Source organism: Eublepharis macularius, chromosome 1, assembly GCF_028583425.1.
Source record: "Eublepharis macularius isolate TG4126 chromosome 1, MPM_Emac_v1.0, whole genome shotgun sequence".
Classification (NCBI taxonomy): domain Eukaryota; kingdom Metazoa; phylum Chordata; class Lepidosauria; order Squamata; family Eublepharidae; genus Eublepharis; species Eublepharis macularius.
The window spans coordinates 14,338,140-14,364,714 of NC_072790.1; the positions used below are offsets into that span (position 1 = coordinate 14,338,140).

A 26,575-nucleotide genomic window follows, 5' to 3' on the forward strand; every position below is an offset into this window, starting at 1 on the left:
TATTACAAATAATTTTGAGTTCTTTGTTACCCTAAAAAGGGCAGTGATCCTTGGGGGGAAAATTGCTAATATCTGTGTTTAGTTGCTTGAATTAAATTGCCATGACAAGATTTGATATCATGTAGGCACAGAACATCACAGAAGAAATCCAAACACCACGTCTGGAGTAGAAGAATTTTTAGCAGAACGTTTGGTTTTGATCTGTAGCCTACCTGCTGGCAAAGACAAAGCTTTCCAGAAAACAGAACAAGAAATGACTATTCACCATGGATGTAATGGTCTTCAGAGGCTCAGCCAACCCACACCAGGCCAAAAATAACACCACCGAAACCATGCTTCTCAACAGTCTCTTTCTATCCGTTCAGCAAGCTACACCAGACCTAGAAACGGGCTAGCTAATTCACCATTTCACATAGCCTTGTGCCCACTCACCTTCACATATAGTTGAAATTCTTCTCAGACATCTCAACGGAGGGGAAAATCCTCAGTTCTATCACTACTGTCAACCGTTCAGACTGTACGGAAACATATTTTGCATTTCATTGTTTGTTACAATAGAGGCCACTTTAAGCAGCATTCGAATCTCTTTTGAAACTCACTGGCCTAACCAACTGCCTTTAACCATTTTTTCTCCAGACAAGAGCTTCAGAGCAACCCCATTCTACAGCAAATCACAAGCGTTTCAAACCAATATACACACAACACCCCTACAAATGAAAAAGTGCTACTTTCCCTGTGACCTCTCTGTATCCTATTAAATAAAAAACAAGATTGTTAAACAGATATCTCATATTCCTCTTAGTCCCTACCCTTATTTATTGCAAGATAACTTTATTCAAGTGAAACAACTCCTATGCAAGAAATTCAAATCCAGCCTAAAATATTAAAAGCATCCTATCTGCGTATCTCCTTTCCAGAGAGTAAAATCATCAGCTCCAATTGCCTGTTGTCAGTGAGTTCAAAGGTACTGGAATTTGAAGAATATTGTATCTCAAATACCAACAGGGCTGGTGACAAGACTCAATATTACTTCCTACATGATTTAATACCTGTATTCTCTAAAGTAAATTAAATCTATCATGGAGGAGACCATCTTGATATGCAGATGTTTTGGTAACTGTCAGTCCCAGGGTGTCAGTCCCTGGCGGTAAGATCCCCAAGTCCCTCACAGCAAGCAAACAGGTGCACTGGTTGAAGAAACTTTATTTAGAGATCTATTCAGTTCAGGTATTCACTCATAGGTAGAAGTTGGCAGAAGTAACTAGTCAAACAATAGGACTACTGATATAGAGAGACGTTCTCCAGCCCCCTTTGCATTTAGGCGCAAAACCAAAAAAGTTACATGGGAACAAAGCAGTTTAGTCTAGACAGATTACAGAGCGGAATCATTCCCTCCTGTGAAAAGACACATTTCAGTACACAGCTGCAGCGCTGGCCCTAGGTCGCTGAGAAATGAAAGTGCATGTTTCTTAGAGATAAGAGAGAGGCCACTTGCTCCTCTAGACATTAGTATTAGCAATCTAGACACCTTCAGATGAATTATATAAAATGAATAAGATATTGTATTGAACTTTGGCATTATAGCAATATGAGTTTAAGATGTAGTGTAAGATGTACAACACAATGATGGCATGGGTGCTTATTATCACTCTCAGTATAAAATGCAGATTACAACAATGGCATGGCTGCCTGCAAGACACTGTAATAGCATATGGGATATGAACACAACAATGGCATGGATGCTGGCATACATGACAGTAACCCAAGATGTGATGAAAAGGGCCACTCAACTCCATTACAGTGGCACACCATTTTAGGGAACATGTTCTGCTTGCTTTCCCACCATAGAAGCCATCAGCCAATGAATCAGTCCAGATAATGGCCTTAAGAATATTAGTGTAAGCATCAACTTCTCTTCCTTACTTGTTGCCAAGAGCCTTCTACTTCTTTTCCTTAGAGCACTGCTTAACATACCTGGACTTCTGGATGGCTAGGCCTAGCCTACAGGCTGTAAGTTGTCCAATTAGTTCCTCTGGTCATATCCAAGGAGATGGTGGATTGGATCCCACATCACATTTCCTTTGGGCAAAAGGATTTCCACTGGAAGAGCATTTCCAGGGGGAGGGGGGGTAAGAAAGTGACAGTTCCTGGGTGGAGATCCTTCCATTGATGGAACTTTCATGCTGGATGCAAGCCAAATCTTCTCAGCCAAGCCCTCCACCCCACCAACAGCTTCATTCTTTGGTCAACTTAGGTATCTTTTAACTGCCCTTCCCTAAATTTGGATGCTAGGAATTAGAGGTCACAAGTGGACTTTCCCATCTGTGCACCATCAACAGCTAAGCAGCTCTCACCATAACCTCTTGTGATGCAGAACATTCTTACTACTGGGAGCACTAATTCAAACTTTCTGGAACCGTTATGATTCCTGAGCTAGATACAAACAGATGAGAAACACTTTGCTAGCATTTCTAATGCTAGCAAGCGAATTAAAAGCTCAAGCATTATACTTAATGCAGTCCAGAAAATTAGCAATCCCATATTTGCAGAGAGATTCAAGACAAAAAAGCACTGGTGTAGCCAGCTGTTACAAAAACACTGGAGGAAAAACAACTGCTTTCCACTGATTCACTGTTATATAGACAGTTAATCCTCAATAATTTCCTCAATTTATTTTATTATTATACCCCCAGCCCAGGTTTATAAATATTTACTTTTTAGCCATATTGTTTGACATGCCATAAAGCAGTCATTACAATTTCTCTTCTTTATGGCCACTGGCAGATTTGAGAGTGAATATGGTATACTGGATAGTGTTGGCCTAGGTTCAAATCCCCACATTTACTCAAAGTCATGCAACATAGTTCATGGCAATAATTTTCTCAGCTAACCTGCCTCACTAGATTGTTGAAGTTAAGATGGCTAAAGGAGAGAACAATGTAAGCCAGCCTGAGGTAGCAGTGACACATTTTTAAAAGTCCAGATGTATCTGAGTATATACCCCACCTCTCATCAGGCACTATAAGCTTATTCTAAGGTCATTAATATGCAACTGAGCCAATAAGCAGTATAGGGTAATATACAACTCCTACAGGTAGAAACATGAATTTTTTACTTCACAGAAACACAGAGTTGGAAGGGGCCACACAGACCTTCTAGTCCAACCCTGTCATGCCTCAGGTAGGGTGAGCCACTGTATGCTGCCACCACTCTGGGATTTAAGGTCCCTTGGGAAGGCCCAGAGTACCCTCCCAACCCTTCTGACCTCTGTAGCTTGGCCAATAAACAGGCATGAGGACCCAGCAGAGTAACAACAAACAAAATAGTTTATTTACAAGGTCAGTTAATAACAAACAAACAAGCAACAATAGATGGGTGAAAGCTGCTCAGAACAGGATTCTTGCATTAGCAACAATAGATGGGTGAAAGCAAAATAAACAAAAGGCCCAAGTGCAACTGAACTCACTGTTCCTCTGTCTGCCAGGCTTGTCTTCTCACCCTACCTGGATGAGGGCCTCTCTCCCAGAAGCCTCCTTTGGCCTGCTCCCTGGGAAAAAGAACACAGGCGTTTTCCCTCCCAGACTTATATAGCACTAGCCCCGTGTTCTGACTGGCCAAAAAGGGTGCCAAAATGGCCCTTGGGAATTGCAGACAGGCCTACTCCCACTGCTAACAGGCTTCTGAGGCCTTGCTAGGCCTTCCTGGCACAGCCAGATCATGACAAACCCCATGCCCAATGCAGGATGAGCCTAAAGCATCCATGACAAATATTCATCTAGCCTCATCTTGAAAACTGCCAGTGAAGGGGAGCTCAGTACCTCCCTCGGCACCGGTTTTGGATGTCAGGTGCGTTGAATGCGCTACCAAGGCAGATTTCTTAGCTGCTGGGCTTGTGAAGCTAGACATGGGCCTTTTCCCACAGCATGGCCTTAAGTCCTGACGCATGATCTCCTCTTGCCTTTGGGGTAAATAGCTGGCATTGCTTGCAGTGCTCAATGATGTCCCCGTCCCCCAGACATGCAAAGTATAACGAAGGGCCATCGGTCTTTGCCATCTTGGTTCCGCACTCCTCACACTTTTTAAAGAGGGGTTTAACCACCATTATATCTGGGGGTTGTCTGATTGAAGGCCATGCCCAATAGCTGGGATGGTCTCCGTCTCACCCTTCCTCACCAATCCACTACTCCAAGAAGATAAAATATTCAGCTGTAATTAAGAACTATGAACTACAACTAACAACTAACACTAATAGTGACTTTAACTGTCAGTAACTGCAGAAGCACCGGAAAGACTTCTATTCTCCACTGCGGCAAAAAACAAACTGAGGGAAAGGGGGCGACCTCAACCATCACATGATTGTTTTCTGTGGGGAAAACTGGCTCGGAGCGATCCATGGGGGGGTTGCCCCCCCCAAACCGTCTAAAAACTAAAAGAATCCTGTTCCGAGCGGCTGGTCTGTGCAAGCACAGTCCCCCCCAACACGAGAATGCGCTGAAGGCCATAGATGAACAGAACACTTCCAGCATTCAGGTGCTGAGAAAATATAAGCAAAGCCACAGCAAACATCAGAAAGGGAAAGGGGACCAGTAGCTCTTTGATGCCTTCTGCCTTATCAGCCCACCGAGGGAGCAAGCTGAGCATTTTAAGGAGTCAGAACTTGGCTTACATTTTTGACCCTGTGGATGGAACAAGCAGCCAAGTTCTCAAACTGAGTTGGACTGTCGAAATCCTCGATTTCATCCAGGCAGCAATGCAAGAACTACCAAGGAGACATCTACATGGTGTATCGAATAGATTTTACAACAGAACACAAAAGATGAAGGTGACATCTTTATACCATCTCTGCTCCATTTCTAGTGCAGCAATCTCAGACAGTTTGCATTTAAATTTCTGTAAACGGAATAGGTCTGTAGTTAGTATGTGAAATGTTAGCTAGTTCATTGTATCATATTGCATTCTACACTCTGTACAGTGTATTGTTCTAGACCTTGAAGTCCAGTTTCATTCATACTTTTTTTATTGTGAGGTCTGCTCTGAGTCTCCATGAGAAAGGCAGACAATAACTGAAGTAAATCTCTCAAAAATAAGCAGTTGCTTTCCCCCCAAACACAAGCCTTCACTATGCTCCAAAGTCAACAACTCTTGACAATATTTGAAATGTATATGGTTATGGATTTAGAGGCCACTTTGGGATCTAACAGAAAAACAGGGAACAAACAAAATAGTTCTGCTGCAATATGCAAGTCCCTCTGCTGCCTCCATGGGGCAGTCACAAGATGCACACACACACACACACACACACACACACACACACACACACACCTAAACACTCAACCAAAGATCGATGGAAATTTTATTTCTCCATCTCCATGCTGGCATTAAGTCTTTCCAGAGTGCAGCCCTTCCAGTGCTAACCATGCTCCTGAGAGCCAACAAACACAATATCCCTGATGCCAGACTGTGGCTGATTCCACACACGTTGGATAATGCACTTTCAATGCACTTTATCAATCGTTTGAGGTGGATTTTTTGTTCCGCACATGAAAAAATCTGTCCCAAATATCCAACGTATGCGGAATCAGCCCATGGCTCATGTGATATTAGAGCAACCATCTCAACTGGTCAGAATCCACCTACTGCTCTTTTGCATACTCTTGTTATTTTCAAGGCTGTTTAACTTTAGCCATGACGGCTAAATGAAGTTAGGCATTCTACTGATCTTTTACAAACCAATTAGCACTGCATAATACTCAAGGCACAGTACTAACAATTCTTGTGATGCTCCAAATTAAAATGCAGCTCATCAGCCTGATTAATAATAGTGGGTTTCTGTTAAGCCCCACACTTCTAGACAGCTTTCTAACCACCAGTTAATCTTGTTAGCGCCTTAAATGGACTCCATCTTTATTCAACATCTCTTGAAGGCATTATAAAACACTATGGGTAATTTAACCGCAACGCACTCTTTTCCCCTCAAGCTGCTTCTTCCATGTTCCACACCACTGCTTAATTCAATCCTTCTCCCATATCATAGCAAAGGTTCAAGTTTTGAGCACTTTTCTAACAGAAAGTGAGTTCTGGGATATCAAGGGCCATTTTTGTGAGACCTTCTCAAATTTAAAAAATAGCCTAGGTCACCCATCTTAAAGCTTTCTTCACAGACAGACTAGAACTCTTAAGGTCCCCTTACTCTACTCATGCTCTTTCCATCACCTACATCAGCTAGGGACCTCCACAGAAACTCCTTCATTCCAGCTTTCTGATTTCACTACCACATAAGCTGAAGGAGGAGCTGGAGACGTACTATCCTTGCCTCAGCAGCACACTGCCCTTCAAAGGAAAACGGATCTTCTCCGGGAAAGCAGACACTCCTCCACATGACATAACGTTCCAGGTTACCTGGCCAAGCAACAACCAAGGCCCTTTATCTTGACCTTTAACTGCCACATTGGACTCTCCTCGGCACTGAAGCAGCACTGTGTCGGTCCCTGGCAGTTAGGTCCCTTCAAGTTCTCCACAGTGAACACACAGGTGTTCCAGTTGAAGCAACTTTATTCATACAATCCAGCGTGTTTACACACAGGTAGCAATTGGCAGAAGTGACTATTCAAAAATGGACACTACTAATTAAAGGGAAACTTCCCGCCCTTTGGATCCATTGACATTCAGGCGTGAAACCCCAAAGAATTACATGGGAGCTGATTAGTTTAGACTAGACAGAGTACAGAGTGAAATCATCACAGTTTCTGAGAAAAGATACATTGCTTGCTGCCCGCTGCTGGCATTCAAGGACACTTGCTCCAGAAGTGAAAGTAAATACTTGCAATAGATAACAGACAGCCCCCACTGGCTCAGTGCATTGTAAGTTAGCAGTTTACACAATCTCAGATGAGTTACAAAATACAGACTACAACCATAGCAAACAAAATGCATAACACAATATTGGCAGGTATGCTGGCATACAGGACCCACTGCCACTGCGTGCTCCGTACTACTGCAGCAACGTCCAAGATCCACAATCCTTCCACCTGTGGAGCTGGACACAGCCCACAGCTTTATTCCAAAGCCGCACGGAGTGGCTCTGCACTGGACTTCAAACGGAGAGAGGCTCCCAGCCAACCAGCTTCCCTTCTCGCACCTCTGATGTGTGTCTTCTCCCATGCAACAGTATGGCTCTTGGAGGCTACACTGAACTGTAAAACCTGTAAATCTGAAATAGCAATTCCTTATAGCTGTGTTTTGTAAGAAAAGCCACAGTGTGCTATGACAATCTGAAATTCATCCTGTACTCTAACAAGTTTCCTGAAATACGGCTAGCTCTTCAAGGCCAGAAGCAGAGCAATGTCAGCTGACCCTAAGTTTGCAGTATGTCAGTTCTGTACTGGCAGAGCCTCAAGAACAAACAGCTGTTCATTTGCCTCCTCAAGAGCAACTGATTCTTGCCCTAAAATTTATATTTATATATTTTATATATTTTAAATACTTATTGTTTCTGATCTCCCTGCAGGCACTGGTTCAGCTTCAAAGTCAAAACATTGAGATTCTGGCCGCTGGCACGAGGTCCGCTGAAGGTCATCAGCTGTTTGAAGGCAAGAGTCCAACACACTTCTCTGCTCAGGTACTCCAGAGCATATTTGCACAATGTGTTTTGTCTAACACATTCTTCCTTGGAGTTCCGGGCAAGTGTTTTGTGGAATAATAAATAAGCATACATGAATATAACTGCAGGAAAGCACTCCAAAACAACGCAAGTATACATGGCCACACATTCTGTAAGATGGCAGTTGTGTATGAGGTATGGACAAGGGCACCGTTATTTAAGCATTAAACAGCTGACTTTGCAATGCAAAGATTGCTATCTGAATCTCTTGGGGCCGCAGAGCTTCCAGTACGTACCTGCTACCTCTAAGTTTTGTACCTTTTCTAAGAAAACGAATCGCTTCGATTAAAAAAGTAAACTGGCATTTAAAATGCACTTAGTTTCAAATGCTATAAATGTCACAGCAAAACTCAGTTCACTACTGGCATTTACTCTACTGCAGAACAATCTGAAAGGATCATGGCACGGAGGAACAGCTTCAGTATTTTCCATGGTCTGTGGTTTAAAGGTGTGATTCATTCATACTCTGGTTCGCTGCCCAGATTGCTGTCAAGTACAGTTCTAAATGTGCAGTCTTAGTGATGGACTTGCGCTATCAAAGATTAAAGTGCATGTTGTATGAAGCTCTCTGTAATCAAGATACAGACCTTAACATCATAATATACTGACTTTCACACGCTATCAAGAGCATATCAAGCTCTCACAGCAACATGTAAATGTCTACACGACACTCCTGAAATTCTGGTTTAGGAAAGCCTATTTAAGGCACGTGCAAAATGCTGTAAGATTATCTTATCCATACACGCCAACGGACTGGAATGTACCAGTCGATGTATAGGCTAACAAAAAGTGAACATGCCAATGTGCAAAAGCCTTTGGCTTTATGGTAACTATATACTGGCTGATCTATTGGAGTTCTATCATGAGTAACCAAGATATGCATATCTTTATTTTTATTTTATTTATTTGAAACATCTGTTAGCTGCATTTCTACAGGCACAATGGTGCAGGCACAATGGTGGTGGTGAAATGTTGCCTTTTAGATGCCTTCGCTGGCACAGAATAGGTTCAAATATGGGCTCTATGCTGAGCTTGGTCAGCCTTGCTTTGAGTTTTCTACCAGTAGTGCTCTAGCTATCATTCCTCCCGTTTTATTGCCATCGGTTCCCCAGTAATCCCGGAACCTGGCTCTGCCTGGGGGAGAGGGCACTTAGGAGTGATTGTGTCAACAGGGCCTCAACAGCAGCCAAAGTGGGGAAACCCACAAGTGCAGACAGGAAGCCATTGAGACCTAATAGGTGCCTGGGGTGGAACATCTTAATGGGTCCACCAACCCTGCAGAGGGAAGAGGAAGCAGTGAGTATACCATATCAGCTAATTTTCTGACCATGAGAAAAGAGTAAGCTTTAACTCCCCCACTTCCTGAACACCCTCCCTATCAGAACGGTAGACCAAATTCAGTGTGTGCCCTGCTAAGTGTATAGGGCCAGGGGAGGGCAGGGTATAAATTTGATAAAATAATTTGATTTAAAAAAATAAATACTTGGGACAGGCCCATAGTCATCATAGAGGCCACGAAATCCTGAGCGACATCTTGTAGGCTCTAGTATATCTTGGGAATAATCTCGAGTCTGATTAAGGAGTGAATGAAGAGAGTTTATTCAGGAACTACAACTCCGATAGAAAGCAGAGAAACAGAATAGATAGTAACTACCTCACTAAACAGGGAGAGAGGGACTTCTGGGAAGAAACAGGAAGTAGCATAAGAATACCAATCTGGAGACAAGCAAGGGGGACAGAGGAGAGGCAGAAAGAAGGATCTTACTTTGCTGACTATCTGTCAGATTTGCTGCCTCCTGCAGGTATTCTGTGTCTTCTGCCTTCTTTGTTCACAAGACATTGTATTTCCAACACCCCTTCTCAAGTTCTAGCGTACAGAGTCCACAAGGTTTAACTTCTTGCAGAAACTTTCAAACTTATCTTTAGGGAGTGGCTTAGCGAGTATATCGGCGATCGTCTCTTCCGTGCGGCAATACTCCAACTCAATAAGCCCATCCTCTTGCATATTTCTCACGAAATGTTTCACATCAATATGTTTGGTTCTAGAGTTCATCTTTTCTGTTTGCGCACGTTTTATGCTTCCTAGATTGTCCTCAAAGAGTTTTATCGGTTTGGGTTCTTCTGTCCCAAAGTCATTCATCGGTTGCAGCATCCACTTCAGTTGTCTGCATGCCTCGGCTGCTGATACATATTCAGCTTCAGTCAAGGACAGAGCCAGAGACTCTTGTTTTCTGCTGCTCCAGCTCACTGCCCTAAAAGAACAAATGTCCACTGGCAAACTTTCTGTCTTTCTGTTCAATCTGCATCCATATATCCCACCAACCTGGGATTATCACTTGTTGGCAACTTCAGTTTCAGCTGCATAGTCCCATTCAGGTATTTGGCCAGTCTCTTGACTGCATTCCACTCTCTTTTCCTTGGTGACTCAGCCTTCCTGCGCCACATGCCAACTGCTGCTGCTATATCTGGTCGCATTATGTACAGCAATTTTCCAATTACTTTCCTGTACCGTTTATTGTTGGGCAGAAGTTAATCATTTCCTTGTTGCTTTAGTTAATCAAATAAATAAATAAATAAAATTTACTTCCATAGGATGCAGAGGAGTTAACCGTATTAGTCTGTAGTAGCAAAATCAAAGAGAGTCCAGTAGCACCTTTAAGACTAACCAACTTTGTTGTAGCATAAGTTTTCGAGAATCAGTTCTCTTCGTCAGATGCATCTGATGAAGAGAACTGTGATTCTCGAAAGCTTATACTACAACAAAGTTGGTTAGTCTTAAAGGTGCTACTGGACTCTCTTTGATTTTACTTCCATAGGAGTACCTGTTGGTTTACATTTTTTTCATTTGCATATATTCCAGAAACTCTAAGACTTTCTGGTTTTGGCTAAGATAGCTCCCATCTTCTTCTCTTTCGACTTGGACTCCCAGGTAGTAGGTGGTAACTCCTAACTTTTTCACTTTAACCTCTTGCCTCAGATATTGGACTTCTCTTCATAACACAAAATCAGATCATCGACGTATACCAGAATGTAAGTCCATCTATTGTCTTGGTACCTCGAGTAAAGGCATTGTTCAACTTTGCCTTGCTTAAAACCTTTTTTGGTCAATCCAATAAGAGAGACTTATTAAGATTCCATTATGTGTTGTATTGTGTTTTTTCTATCAAGACCATTTGAGTCTCAACCCGGGCACGATCAGACCAGATTTTGTTGCCTGTGGTAGAAGAAATCAAATTATGGTACAATTTGTATGCGGCTAAAATGTAATCAATCCTGGTATGAACCTTCTGATGAGATGAATAATAAGTGAAATCTTTTTCTGATCCATGTTGAGATTGCCAAACATCCTTAAGAAGAAATTTGTCAAATAAAGATTTAAGTTTCGAAGACTGTGATTTTTCTTTCTTAAGTGTTTTGCTACTACGTGATCTATCTAAATTAAAATCAGCTAGACAATTAAAATCCAATTGATATGCAACTTGCAGTTTAGTAGAAGCCACCCATCTGTATCTAATATTTGCATTGTTGGGTTTGGTTGTAATGGGCCTGAGTTCTTTTCTTTGCAAAAGTGCTTCATTTGAAAGGTCCTGAAAAACCTGGATTTTTTATCTTGAAATGCAGAGAAGCCTTTTTTTCCTTGCTTCTTGTAATATTTTGTCTTTAGTACGTGAACCCAGGAATTTCACCACTATATCTCTGCTGGCTTTGCTCTTTAGATTGCGGGATGAGCCTATTCTGTAGACATTCTCGATGATTGGTGCTATGCCTTCTTCTAGATGTAATTCTTGTGCCAACCACCCTGCAAGGAAGGCTACTAGATCAGATGTCCCTTCATCTGACTCAGCAAACCCCCTAAATTTAAGGTTATTATACTTTAATTTGTTTTCCAAGTCTATGATTTTATATTTGAGCCAGCTTTCATTATTCTGTAGGTTACATGTATCTTCCTGGAGGGCCAAGCCTCATTCTAAAGCTGTTTCAGCAGTTTGAGACACTTGCTGCAGCGAGTCTTTTATTTCTTTTAGCTGCTCATTTATGGGTTTAAGAAGTTTCTCCATTCTGGCTGCTAATCTATCCTCCAACTTACCCATTTTACGATTAATTTCAAGTTCCAGACCTGTGTGTCTTCCTCGTCTGTCTCTATTATGTTTGCGGCAGCCATCTTAGATAGATGTTGTTGCTCCATGCCTGTGCTGTTCTTTGACTCACCAGCTGGAAAATAAGCCTTTACAGACATGGGGGTAGACTCTGCAGCTTTATTTTTGTTACCTCCTGCCTTCCCCATTAGTGAGCTTGTTAAAGGATGCCCTCAGAGCCTGCACTAATGATCCCCACAGTCTGTCTTGTGTACTTTGAATATCTTTGCACCTTAAATAAATAATTATATTTTTAATTCTGTATGGTTTTTGACTCAAAGTCTCTATCCCTCTGTTGAACTCACTTTGTGAAACTCTTAGACCACTTACGAAGCAAAACTTTGTTCCAAGAACTCCGCTTGTAAGACAACCTTGCAAGATAGACCATCTGTTTTTAGTTCCCTGATAGGCTTGGAGATTTGTCTCTTTAGTCCAGTGCTGAGGGATAAACAAAAGGATTGGTGGCAGCTACCTGTTCTCTAATGTGAGAACAGTCTCTCATTGCCAGTTAAGTTCAGTCTAAAAGGAAGCTGGGTTCTGTGCGTGCTCCCCCTGCTCCAGAGAGAGATGGCGGGTCCCGGCGACCTTGATAGGCATCAAGGAGCAACTCTATCAATGGTCTCCTGAAGATCCTTATTCCATGACTCATTAAGCCTATCAAGCAAGCTGCCAGCAGACCCAGAGAAATCTTGCAAAACATTGCAAAATCCATTAGGAACCATAAGTCTCTGCGGGTGAGCATAAATCAGCTCACTGCACAAGCGAGAGGGGGCAGCTAACTTCAGTTCCACCCTAACAAGGAAATAATCTGACCATAGCACTGGTTTGCAGACAACCCATGGACTCCAGAGCAATCTCTGCACAAAAGATCAAATCTAGCGTGTGGCCACTTCCCTCTGTGAGAGCCGACACCACCTGGGAGACACCCAATGTTGCCATGGCAGCCATAAAATCTGAGGCTGCCCCTCAGATTCGTTGGAACCGGGCTTCCAACGAATGCTGGTTCATTGGCCATGGACCCTCACGAACCGCCGGTTCGCGAACAGATGATCAGGAGGTTCGTGGGTTTTTTTGGGTTCGTAATGCAGTTCGTGCCCATGTCTAGTCATCCCTCCTAATAAGCTCCCAGAGAATATCAATTTTGTTCTTCACTGTCCTGGTGTTAAACAATATCAAACTGGAAAAGAAGGAAACACACTGGGCCTGGCCTGGGATGGAGGTTGCAACGGGGCTGAGCCGATCCATAAATAACAATATTCAGCTGCAGGTTATAAAAAGAAAGAAAGAAAAAGCCCCTTGGTAGTGGAAGGAAAGTAAATGGTGTTAAAAAAAAAGAGGTAGGAAAAATGGTCGCCACATGGAAATCTGAAATTGTGGAAATTATCACAATCTGAAATTGTGATAATTCTCAAAACTTCACAGTTAAAGAAAGTTTAGGATAGATGGGGGGGGGACATGAAAATGCCAGGAGGCACACAAATGCACCACAACATTTAGAAAAGTGGGGAGAAACCCACTTCACAAGAGCATTGACCCTCCAAGTTATCAGCTGTTTGAAGCGGAGGACTTTCACCCCATTCTCTTTGCTTTCTGGAAGTAGCCTTTGACTGATAAACCCTTTCTATGTGACCCTTTTTCTTACTCGAGTGACAGTCAGCATCCTGCAGCTTAAACATGTAGTTGCATTACTTAACTTCTGTAATCCAGTTAATGCAGATGTGAGCCTCTGTATTTGTTCGTTATCTGATTCTTGGTTTCACTGGAGTAGGTGGACATCAGTGGGGCACCCGCTGTGAATTTCTCTGACATGACATGAAGCAGCTTCAGCTGCAATGCGTGTTGCTGTGCTGTAGTAAAAGTCAGGGTCTAGTCAGAGAGGAGGCGCCACTGGATTGCCTCACCCTTAACTCAACAAATGAGCTGATCTTGTAAGAAGCCTTCCAGAAGATCTCCAGATTCACAATATTCAGCAACGTGACAGAGATCTGCAATGTATTCAGCTATATTTTCACTGGCTCGCTGATCACAGTTTAAAAAATAGAACCTCTGTGGAGTAACAGATGATGCTGGGAAAAACGAATCTTCAACAGAGCCTATCAGTTCATCATAAGTTTTAGTGCTTGGTGCAGCAGGTGCCTTTACAGAATGGACAATAGCAAACATTTTTGCTCCACAGACAGTAAGGAGAATGGCACGTTTTTGTTCTGCCCCTTCAGTCTTATTTGCTTGCTGATATTAAGTCTTTCTGCATAACGCTCCCAAGAGGTTGGTTGACTTACATTAAATTCTTCTATGTGGCCCGGTACAGCCATTTTTGTAGAGAGTTAGCAGTAATAATATGGAAGAGAGAGGAACAAGCTAATCTGATAACAACTTATTCTCACAGCTTCTAGGTGTTTTAGTAGCAGGGGAATCCTAGTCCCCATGTATTGCATAGTGGAGCAAACAACAAAACACTCAGGTTCCTTTAACTTGAAGGTTTCTTTATTAACAGTAACTCTAGGGCAGGTAACTTGGCTTGGAAGAAAAGAAATAAGGATACTTAACTAAGGGCTGTTTCGTTGTCTACTAGGCCAGGGTTGTCCCAGCCTAGTTTTGAGGAGTTCTTGGTAGGCTCTGCACTCTTGCAGGCTCCTAGTACAAAGTGAAACTGTGGCCGTTTCCACACGGCTTACCTTATTCTGCAAAACAGCGAAATCTCACGAGAAGATGCTGTTATCGCGCGAGAAGACACGATAACAGCATCTTCTCGTGAGATTTCGCACGAGATTTCGCTATTTTGCAGAATAAGGTAAACCGTGTGGAAACGGCTTGTGTCCCTGCTATACTCCTGCTTGCTCTGAGATCTGCCAGGACAGCCTCTCAAAGAGGCAGTATGCAATACTATGTAGAAAAGGGCAAGGGCTACTACACAGGGCAGTCCTACAGCAGATACACCAATTGCCAAAAGGACGTGACAGGACTTGCAATCGGTTATTCTCAAAAATAACAAAATTAGCTCAGGCAAAGAGATGCTGGCTGAATACCTGGTGCTCGTACAGCACTAAGGAGGTCCTCCAAGCCACTGATACAGGATGTCAACACTGGAGAAAGGCCTGCAAGAAAAATGTCTTCTCTTGCAGCAGGATTTGATTTACTGGTTGGAAATGCTCTGCATCACTTCCTCTCTCAAGCTCTGCTTCAAGAAAACAAACGAGGCAAGGCAGCAGAACAACAGATATTAATATTTCCGGAGGTGTCTTGTGATGCTTTGAAGTTATTTTGGCATAAGTTTTGTGAGCCGGAGTGTGCCTCCTACTCTCAAGTGTTCCTTTCAGTTGGCAGAAGACAACCTCCCTCTCTGTGCCAACTTCACACATCTGACAGGGTAGGCTCTTTCTCACATGCAAATTCTTATGTTTTTTAAAGATGCCACATCACGATCATTAATAATCATGTTTGATGTTACTTTCCTTATCTGCTTCCATTTTAACAATATACAACATTTTCGCTTTGCTTTTCGTTTAATGTACATCCCCCCAATATCGCATCAGCGTTGGTCCGTCTAGCTCAGCGCCAGCAGCAACCCTCCAGGTTCAAAAAGATCTGCCAGGGACTGAAACAAGACAGAGGCTGCTTCCACACACGTTGGATAATGCACTTTCAATGCTCTTTCGTGATCATTTGGAACTGGGTTTCCGTGTGTGAAACACAAAATCCACTTCTAAAGGATAACTAAAGTGCATTGATTAAAGTGCATTGAAAGTGCATTATCCAATGTGTGTGGAAACGGCCATAGAAACATACAGCTAGAAGAGTCATCTACTCCAATCCCCTGCACAATGCAGGGAATTCACAACTATCTCTCCCAACACCTCCCGCAGTGACCCCTGCTCTATACCCAGAGGAAGGCAAAAAAACCCCTCCAGCCTCCCCAGCCAATCAGCTCCGGAGGAAAATTCCTTCCTGACTCTAAAGTGGCGATCAGCGTTACTCTGAGCATGTAAGAAAGGGCAACGAGAGCCAAGCACTGGCTTATCCGTTCCTGCCCTCCCTCTCACAATCTGTCTAAATCCATCGTGAGTCACAGAATCATCATTGTCGACAGATGGCCATCTGACTTCTGCTTTTAAATCTCCAAAAAAAGAGAGCCCGGCACCTCCCAAGGAAGCCTGTTCCACTGAGGAGCCGCTCATACCATCAGGAAGTTATTCCTAACGTTTAGCTGAAAACTCTTTTAATGGTTTGATTTAACCCACTGGTTCTGGTCTGATCCTCTGGGGCAACAGAAAACAATTCTGCTCCATCCTCTATGTGACAGCCCTTCAAATACTTGTGTCAGTCCTAGGGTGGCAGTCCCTGGCAGTTAGATCCCCAAGTACCTCACAGCAAGCAAGTAGGTGCATTGGTTGAAGAAACTTTAGAGATCTATCCAGTTCAGGTATAAGTTGGCAGAAGTGCTTAGTCAAACAACAGGACTACTGATATAGGGGGACGTTCTCCTGCCCCTTTGTATTCAGGTGCAAAACTCCAAAAGTTACATGGGAACAAAGCAGTTTAGTCTAGACAAAGTACAGAGTGGAATCATTCCCTCCTGTGAAAAGATACATTTCAGTACACAGCTGCAACTTCGGCCCAAGCCCACTCAGAAGAAGCGAAAGTGCATATTTCTTAGAGATAACAAAGAGGCCACTGGCTAGAAATTAGTATTAGCAGTCTAGACACCTTCATATGACTTACATAAAATGCATAAGATGTGGTATTGAACTTTGGCATTATATCAATATGAGTTTAAGATGTAGTGTAAAATGCACAACACAATGATGGCACGGATGCTTATATCACCATAATGGCATGGATGCCTGCGGAACACAATAATGGCATATAACACAACAATGGGATGGATGCAGAATACAACAATGGCATGGATGCTGGCATACATGACAACTTGAAGAGGGCTATCATATCACCTCTCAGCTGCCTCCTCTCCAGGTTAAACATACTCAGGTCTTTCAATCTTTCCTCACAGGACTTGGTCTTCAGCCCCCTCATCATCTTTGCTGCCCTCTTTTGGACACATTTCAGATTGTCAACATCCTTCTTAAACTGCAGTGGCCCAATCACCAAACTCCAAGTAAGGGCTAACCACAGCACTACGCTGGATACTTCTATGCTTCTGTTGATGCAAAATCTCATTTGCCTTTTCTGCTACAACATCCCACTGCTGTCTCATGGTACTAAAACCCCTAGATCCTTTTCACACGTACTACTGCCAAGACAAGTCTTACATATCCGATCATTATGCATTTTATTTTTTTCCATCTAACTGCAGAACTTTATATTTATCTCCGATGAAACTTATTAGTTTTAGGCCAGTTTTTCAGCCTTTCAAGATCATCCTGAATCTTGATTCTATATTCTACTGCATTACCTACCTTCCCAATTTGGTATGGTGTGCAAATTCTATTCCTATTCTATTTTCTATTCCTTCATCCAATCCATTTATAAAGATGCTGAACAACACAAGGGCGATTTGACGGAAGTTTTCTGCAAGCACTCGGCCTCCTGCCCCTGTGAGGCAGGCAGATTGAATAATGGAAGAATGGATAAAGATGCACAGGATATGGCTAAAATCTAAAACATTTGAATAATATGCAGGTCACATAAGGTAAGAATGTAAGGTGCTTTAAAAAGATGCTATGTACCTTATTTGCCTGCCCAACAATAATACTTACTTTAATACTTACTACCCTTTTAAAATATTAATGTATACTGAAGAATTAAATTTCAAACACAGCTAAATCTAGTGCAAGACCTTTGGAGGAAAAACATCCCTTTCTCGAGTTGAAAAGCCTTTTCTTCTTCTTTTCTTGGTCATCTTTCAAGCAATATTCATTTTGATATTATATCAAGGTGGAGCTTCGAGTGCATTTCGTTTTTTTTAAGATGTTCCTCTACCATTGGACTACCCAAAGAGAGAGGATGTGTATACAAATCTCAGCTTGTTTATTCATGCTCCTGATAAGGAAACTATGCCATACTGTACACCACAGTCACCAATATTTGTTGGACCCTTAACAATCATCTTTAATACACTACCCAGTGAAAGAACAACCATCAGCAAAAATCCTTATGTCCAGTTAGGCGGGCTCTACAGCCCTCCCCATTGCCTGGCTCGTTACAAAACGGCAGTGATTGTACCACACAGGAATCGTGAAAAACAGCTGCGCCACTTGCTCTATTACCTTCATCCCTTCCTCCAATGACAGCAGCTTCACTACCATATCTACTTGATTTACCAGGCTAGAAATGGTCCATTCAACCAAGCAAAGCTCCTTAATGCTGGCGTACATGACTGGGCCGGATCGAGGGGAGGCAGGGGGGGTAGTCTGCCCCTGGCGCCGCCAGGGAGGGGGTGCTGGGAGCAGCTGCCAGCTGCCGGAGCACGCAGGCGGCAGAATGGGCAGCCTTGCAGCCCCCTGCGCTGCCTTTTGCCTGCCATGCAGGACAGGGGGCGCATGGCAAGCCGGCCACCCCCTGTCCCACGGGGCAGGCGAAAGGCAGTGCGGTATTCACCTGCGGGGAGGCGAATGGCGGAGGCGGCTTCCCAGCCCTGCATGCTGCCTCCGCCGCCCTGCATGATGACGTCATGCCCCGGGCGCCGGCAACCCTAGCTCCGGCCCTGGTCCATGAGGTCATGAAGGATGACGACTGGGACTGCCTGCTTCTTCATAATGTGAACCGCATTCCAGAGAATGATTATAATCTTTATGTCTGTGATGAACACTACCCCAAACACATGTCCAGTGCCATAGACAAGTTACAATACAGTTTGCCATATTGGTGTTTCTTTGGTGGTGTGTCTGCCTTGACCCCAGAGCATAACATGAAGATGAATGGGTTTCCAAACACCTATTGGGACCACGGTGGTGAGCAAGATGACATTGCTGAAAGAATTCGATTAGCAGGAATGAAAACAGTTCGGACCTCACTGCATCTTGGCTGTTACAGGATGATGAACCACGGACAAATTTCTGGCTTTGCCGAGACTGTTAAAAGACCTGCTGTATTGCATACAAGAACAACTTGGAAAGATGATGGAATGAATTCTCTAGAGTTCAAATTACTGGCCAAGAAGCTGCATCCTCTTTATACTAACATTACTGTGGACACTGGGGACCCACCAATGCTACCTCCACTGAGCAAAACACAGGACAGCAGCATCTGAGATTGTGGTGGTATCTGGCTATTGGGCAATGCTGGACTTCCCTGAGAACACAGGGTTGTGAAAATATATTTCTTTACTCTGAACTTCTGTTTACAAGAAAGAAATGGGGTATATTAGCTTTATTGTGAAACACATTTTGAGCATTGTTAAGTGCAAAGTCTACTGAGCCCTGCACTCATTCCTCACTACTTGCACAGCTCTTCTCAGAGAGCAAATTGTAGACCATAAAACCAGCTACACTGTGATGTGGACACGTTCAGATTATTGTATCCTTTCTGCAGCTACCTGAGTTGAGTATAAAGTACACTTAAATGTTTGAACTAGTTTAGGAACAGTTTGTTTTAGAGAAGGCTCACCTGTTGGACAGCCTCTTTTCCGGCACACCTTGGCCGATTCCAGACGACTAACCTTAAGTCGCCTCATGCCGCCCTCTTCCGGATCGCGACGGGGAAAACGCAAAATATCGCGTTTCCTCGTGCGAGTTTTGCACGTCGTCGCGCAAAACTCGTGCGAGGAAACGCGATATTTCTCATTTTCCCCGTCGCGATCCGGAAGAAGGCGGCATGAGGCGACTTAAGGTTAGTCGTCTGGAATCGGCCCTTGCTGCTAAGGCTTTAAGAACACAGTTAATATGTTCAAAAAGTGTTAAATCAATTTTAGAAAAAACTCAATGAGATCAAACTCAAGCATGATTGCCAATACATACTGCTTCATGAAAAAGTGAGAAGCAATATTTTTGTAATGTTCCTAAAAGTTATTTGCACTTTCTTTTTTTTTAATAATAACTTTCATTTTATTGTATTTTTTCATTCAATCTTACAAGCAGTAAATGTATTAAGTCATTAATGTTTCAAGAACTATAAGTGGTATCAACAGTTTAACAATATTCAACAGAAGAAAAGAGAAGAAAAATAGTAACAACAGCTTTTTATGAACGGTTTCACATCTCTCAATTGCAATAATACCGCGTCTTCTAGTCTGCACTTAAAAGATTTAAAATACTTGTTTACGTGAACTAACATCGTATAATTAGAGGTAAGCCATTGAATAGTAAAGATCTTGTTTCGCCTTATTATTTGTCCAATTGTCATTCTTAGTCAAATAGTCTAGTATTGGGAGCCATTGCTCTAAGAGATAAGATTTATGGTGTATATTTTCTCTCTGAGCTAGTTGATCTGTGATTTTCTTCATGATAAAATGATCCCAAATGCGGGCTCTCCAATTTTTGACTGAAGGGACTGTTTTTTGTTTCCAGCATGCAGCTATCGTCATTTTAGCTAGTGTCAAGAGAGAAAAAAATAATATTGAGGCTCACTTTCGGTATTTCTGAATTCTCCCAAAGGCTTAACAAGATTACTTCGGGAGATTTTGGTATGGAATATCCTGTTATTGTTCTTATTTCTTCAATTATTTTGTCCCAGAATGAACCTATGTGTTTGCATCTCCACCAGCAATGTAAGTATGTGCCCAGTTCCCCACACTGCTTCCAACAGTTGGCTGACGTAGTGTGGTTTATATGATGGAGCTTGACTGGGGTCATATACCACCTAGAGATCAGCTTTATTGTCTGCATTTTTATATTTACTATATTTGATCTGAAATTTGACGATTTCCATATCACTGTTTCTTTTCATGCTTCAGCAGACTTGGTCTGTCCCTAACACCTGACTACCTCTACAAAGAAACTGCCTTACGAGGCCCAGCTAACACACACTACAGTCATCATGGGAGTACAACTGATACTTCCTGTGACAAGCTATCTGGTCACAATGCACGACACAATTTACCAGGGGACCTTCTTCCCACATAATTCTATCATTTAGCACTTACTCTATCACCAACTGCTGGAGATTTTTGTAAACACCTATAAGATGGAGCATTTTTGTGTTGTAGCTTTATATGAACATTTAGACAAATGTCAGGTTTTTTACTGAGGGATTTCTTAAAGGACATTGGAAAGGTGGGCAATATGGTACGTGAAGAATCAACTTACTGCCCACTGTAAGCAGCAGAAGATTGAATCTAAAGTTGCACTCTTTCCCCTGGAGTAACAAGGAGGACAATGTTCCCAGCCCTGGGGAAAGAGTGCAACTTGGAACACGTCTACCGTTGTGGAGGCAAGGGGATTCCTTTGCACACTCAAGCCTGTGGATGAAAGAACGTGGATTTGCACAGCACAACAGCAGTTTCTTCACTTCTTCCCCACCTAAAGGAGGACCTTCCCCTACATCTTGAATGTTGACTATCAGGTTGGAACATTCTTTGGAGTTGAGAACGTATTACGGACAACTTGTGGACATAGACAGACATTGTTCTGTATTGATTTGTACATATGCAATTCCATATGTAGTTCTTTATTCATTGACTGTGTATTGGTTTAAGTAGACTGTGTATTGGTTAAAGTATTCATTGTGATAGATCAAAAAGTTTTTGCTGGTGGCTGTGATTCATATATCATGTTAGAAGAGTGATTTAGCAGTAAGCAGACACTATTGGATTTAAAAAATTTTGGGGAGACCCTCTTGGCAATGGAACATCTCTATCCTACAGGCCCGGCAGAATGCTAAAAGATCCCACTGGGCCCGAGTTGTCTCAGACAGAGAGTTCCACCAGGTTGCAGCCAGGGATGAGAAGGCCCGGGCCCTGGTTGAGGCAAGACGGATCCCCTTCGGGCCAGGGATCTCCAGAAGATGTTTCCCTTCTGAGCGAAGTGCCCTCCGGGGTGTATAGGAAGGCGGTCCCGAAGGTATGCTGGTCCCAGTCCGCTAAGGGCCTTAAAGATCAAGACTAGTGCCTTGAACCTGATCCACCTTGAACTCCACTGGGAACCAAGTGCAGCTAGCAGTCATATGGGCACAGAACGGTGTCCTGGTCAAGAGCCGTGCCATTGCATTCTGTACCAGCTGTAATCTCCGAAGCAGGCCCATGGGCATCTCAGTGTAGAGCAAGTTACAGTAGTCCAGCCTGGAGGTTACCACTGCATGGATCACTGTTGCAAGGTCACAGGGTAAGAGGTAGCTGCCTGATCTGGCAAAGATAGTAAAATGCCGATCTGGCAACCGCCATGATCTGGGCCTCCATAGACAAGGAGGTATCCAAGACCACACCTAGGCTCCTTACTGTTGAAGTGGGCAAGAGCAGTGCCCCATCAAAAGGTGGGAGCCGGATCCCTGAACCCAACAGCCTACGGCCAAGGTTCAGGACCTCCATCTTTGTTGGATTCAACTTCAGTCTGCTCTGCTTTAACCATCCAGTCACAGCGTCCATAGCCCTGGCCAGATCATCCAGTATCTTCCCGGCCATCCATCAATAGATAAAGTTGGGTGTCATCCACATATTGATGACATCCCAACCCAAAATTCCGCACCAGCTGGGCAAGGGGGCGCATGTAGATGTTGAACAACATTGGGGAGAGTATCGCCCCCTGAGGAACACCACACACCAAAGGGTGGCGTGCCAATAACTGCTCCCATAGCGCCACCCTCTGTCCCTGACTGTGAAGAAAAGAGACTAGCCACTGTAAGGCTGTCCCACAAACCCCTACATTGGCCAAACGGTGGGCTAAAAGCTCATAGTTGACTGTGTCGAATGCTGCGGTAAGATTCAATAACACCAGCAGCACTGACCCACTTCGATCCAGCTGCCTGCGGAGATAATCTGTGAGGGTGACCATCGCTGTCTCTATCCCATGGCCAAGTCAGAAGCTGAACTGAAATGGATCCAGGACCAAGGAATCCTTCAAAAATACCTGGAGCTGTTCTGCCACTGCCCGCTCCTAACCCAGGAATGGGAGGTTCGAAACTGGGTGGTAACTGGAGGGATCAGTGGGGTCCAAAGATGGTTTCTTCAGTAGGGGCTGCACCACCACCTCCTTCAACGCTCTAGGAAAAACCCCAGAGCTAAGGGAGAGATTGACAATGGCCTCCAATGGAGCTCAAAGCCCACCCAGGCTGGCTTTTACCAGCCAGGATGGGCAGGGGTCCGGGGGCAGGTGGTGGGCCTCACTGCTCATAGGATCCTATCAACCTTGTCCTGAGAGAGCAGATTGAATTGATCTAACACAGATCCAGAGGATGACCAAGGGGCCTCCAGTTCCCTTACTGAATCATTCGTGGCCGAAAGGTCCAGATCCACATGAATCCCCATCCCAAAGATCAGATCCAGCATGTGGTCTGCTTGACGTGTGGGAGCTGAGACAAATTGAGAGAGTCCCAGGGCTGCCACGGAAAATACCAGGTCCACTGCCTGCATGGAGGTGGCATCCTCGGCATGGACATTGAAGTCACCCAAAACTAACACCCTTATGCCACCCCTATGCCTAACCTAGGCTGCAACTTCATTCCTTCATTATGTGTTCTTCTTTTGCCCAGTTGAGCACAATTCCCCTTGCAAGAGAATACCAAGTCAGAACCGAGCAGTTCTGCCCTCTCTCTATCACCTGCTAAAATTCTACTTTCCTATGACCTACCCCTTTTTTCTTGCTCCAAATGTATCCCAAAGAAACCGTTTTTGTTGTGCTTAGCTTTTGTAATACTCTCTCTACAAGCACTGGCTCTTTCTTTGTATTCATCCTTGGTCGTATGCTCCTTCGTTCATTTCCTATAATAATCTAATCAAAAATACTTATGATGTAAAGGCTCAATCAAACCTAGTTCAGCCATATAGGCTTTAAGTGTCATATAGGCTTTAAGTGTTAATGAATTACTTAAACTACAGTTGCAAAGGCTGTAGCTACAGAGGCTTTTAGAGAAATCATCGTTTAATTATTTTCAGAAAACAGAGTTCCATGGTCTGCAGTAGAGCAGCAGATCTGAGGCCAGTAGCTCCTTAGAGTCCAACAGGACTTTCAGGATATGAGCTTTCGAGACTCAAAGCTCTCTTCTTCAGATACCAAGAAGGGAGCTTTGACTCTCAAAAGCTTATACCCTGAAAAGTTTGTTGCTCTCTAGGTGCCGCCAGATTCAAAGCCTCCAAAATACAAATAGGGTTTCTTAAGAGAACGGGCTATAGCTTAGTGCTTTGCAAGCAGAAGATCTCGGAAAGACATTACTATATCTCAAACCCTAGTTAGCCACTGAGCTTATTAGCTAGGCAAATCAGTGGTTGGACTTGGGATAAGGAAGCACCATATGTTGGATGATCAGCTTCATTTCTACTGGTCAAGTAGGAAGAACCCTGTTTTCAGATGAAGGGGGTGAAATTTACTGATTAATCATAGTAGCCTTTCAAAAATCATACCCAAATGCCAACATGTACAGAAATCCTGAAGTCATTAATAGATGGAGTGGAAATTAAATGACAATGGAGAACTGGGTAAAGCAACAGCCAAGATGCTTCAGGAACTCGTGATAAAATATTGGACTTGTGGAAAGTCAGGAAGACTCCAGAGCAATAAAACTCCACATCCCAATGCTGGGCAGCAACAACAGTGAAGGCTTTGCAGCCTGTTTGTTGGGGGAAAATTGGCTGGCCACTGTGCAAACAAAAGGCTGAAACAGATGGACCACTGGTCTGAACCAGCCGAGCTCTTCAAGACTCTGGAGAGAAAGTTTTGCAAAGGGGAAAGTGCTTCTGGCACCAGAAACAATTTGATAAGGAGCAAAGAGACATGGGAGAGGGAAAAAATAGACTAATGAAGCTGTACAGAAGAAAGAGACCCAAGAGAGGCAAAGAACCATCATGGTAAAGGAACAGATCGAGCAAAGTACGCTTAAGAGGACATAAAGCACGGGAGCTTCTGGGCGATAGGCTATTACTAAACACATGAACCCTTTCAATGTGGCTTTACTATTAGCTTCTCTAGTACTGACAACAGAAACCAATTAATGAATCCATACCAACTGCTCTTCTGTTCTATGCCAAACGAAACTACCTATTCCAAAGAGACCATTTGCAGTCGGACTGTGAGGTTTATACCAGACTGACCAAATTCCACTCCGTACGATATAACACTAAGTTGCCATCAACTTGCCTTCTACAAGCATTCAATCCAAACTGTAGTAAGATGCAACCCACAAGGACATCTGTCCTTCTCCTATCAGGATTTAAGTATTTCCTCACAAGTATATACATCCTTGATATATAATACTCCTCCTCCCCTGTTCCTTATCAATCTATTCCTTTTAAACCAGTCGTACCCCTAAGTCCTAATATTCCAATTGCGTGTCTCATCCCCCAAGTTTCAGTAATGCCTATCAGGTCATAGTTCCCTTCCTGTATTAAGGCTTCAGCTTCCCTCCTGTTTGTTTTCCATACTCTACACGTTAACACTGGAATCCGTGGTTTATGAGCCTTGAGTGTCCTTTGTCCTTACATTTGTCCTCAACTGCAAATCAATGGCACATGCGCCACTCCCCACTCGTCGTTAGTGCTCTTATCACCAGTAAATGGTATCATATTCATTTTTTTTTGGTTTTAGTCTCCTTCCCCCACGGGATTTAGTTTAAAGCCCTCCTTATCAGGTTTGCAAGGCTCCTGCCAAACACATTTTTTTCCTGTCCTCCTGAGGGGTAAACCAGCTCGCAACAGAAGTGCTTCATTCCAGAAGCATAGCCCATGGTCCAGGACACAAACTTTTCCTGACATCATCATCAGCGGAGCCCGTTATTTGTTTCCAGTATTCTGCTTTCTCTTCCTAAGCCACGGCCCTCAACAGGAAGAAGTGACAAAATCACGCCCTGTGCTCCCAGGTCCTTCAGCTTTTAGCAAGAGACTTATAGGCTTTTCAATACGTTCCAGGCTTTGCTAGGTAGTATCATTTTTCCCCCCATGGATAAGCAAGAAGTGACAATACTATGTGGTTGTTGTGGGTTTTCCGGGCTGTATTGCCGTGGTCTTGGCATTGTAGTTCCTGACGTTTCGCCGGCAGCTGTGGCTGGCATCTTCAGAGGTTTAGCACCGAAAGACAGAGATCTCTCAGTGTCACAGTGTGGAAAAGATGTTGGCAGGTCATTTATATCTACTCAGGAGGGGTGGGGTTGATCTGAGTCATCCCGTAAGAGTTTCCCAGGGTGTGGAATGCTAATGGTGGGAGGCTTCACTGTATCCTAAGGAGGTTCTTTTGCATATGGATTGGTGCTTGATGTGCTAATCTTCTCTGCAGGGCTATTGTCGGGTATAGAGTGTTTTGTTAGCCTGGTGTTTTTCAGAACTGGAAACCATGTCAGCACAGTTTAGCTTCTACCCCTCTCAGTACGAATCCCCGATCACCACCACATGTCTCCTCCTATGGGGGTGGGGGCGGGAGGCAGACGCAAAAGCCCTCTCATCCACAGGGACCTGAGAAACTTCCTTTTTACTCTGTGAAGCCTTGGCTAGTAGTTCTTGTTCCAGTAGTCCGGAGTCAGTATCTGGAACCAATCGCTCAGCAATAAAGGCTCAAAATGTCTCCTGATTTTCCTGCTCCTGCAGGTCATGTTCTTCCAATTACCCTTTTCTTGTATTTGGTACTCTTCCTTTTTCTGAGATATCTTCTCTTCCTCCTTCGGTTGCCTTCACAAAACTGCTTCATGTGTTCTGTCTAAGAACTCTTCACCTTCCCTGATATGTTGGTGTGTGGACAGGCGAGTCTCA

At 43.5% G+C, this 26,575-nt stretch overlaps 1 protein-coding gene and 1 pseudogene across 1 annotated transcript in view; one reads left to right on the top strand and one right to left on the bottom strand.

The window, feature by feature from the left end:
- The window catches only part of LOC129327516 (beta-1,4-galactosyltransferase 3-like), a 92,993-nt pseudogene extending 73,990 nt beyond the window's left edge, over nt 1–19,003 (top strand).
- PLCB1 (phospholipase C beta 1) overlaps nt 1–26,575 on the bottom strand; it is a 698,812-nt gene that overhangs the window by 635,550 nt on the left and 36,687 nt on the right. The gene's annotated exons all lie outside the window — the stretch shown is intronic.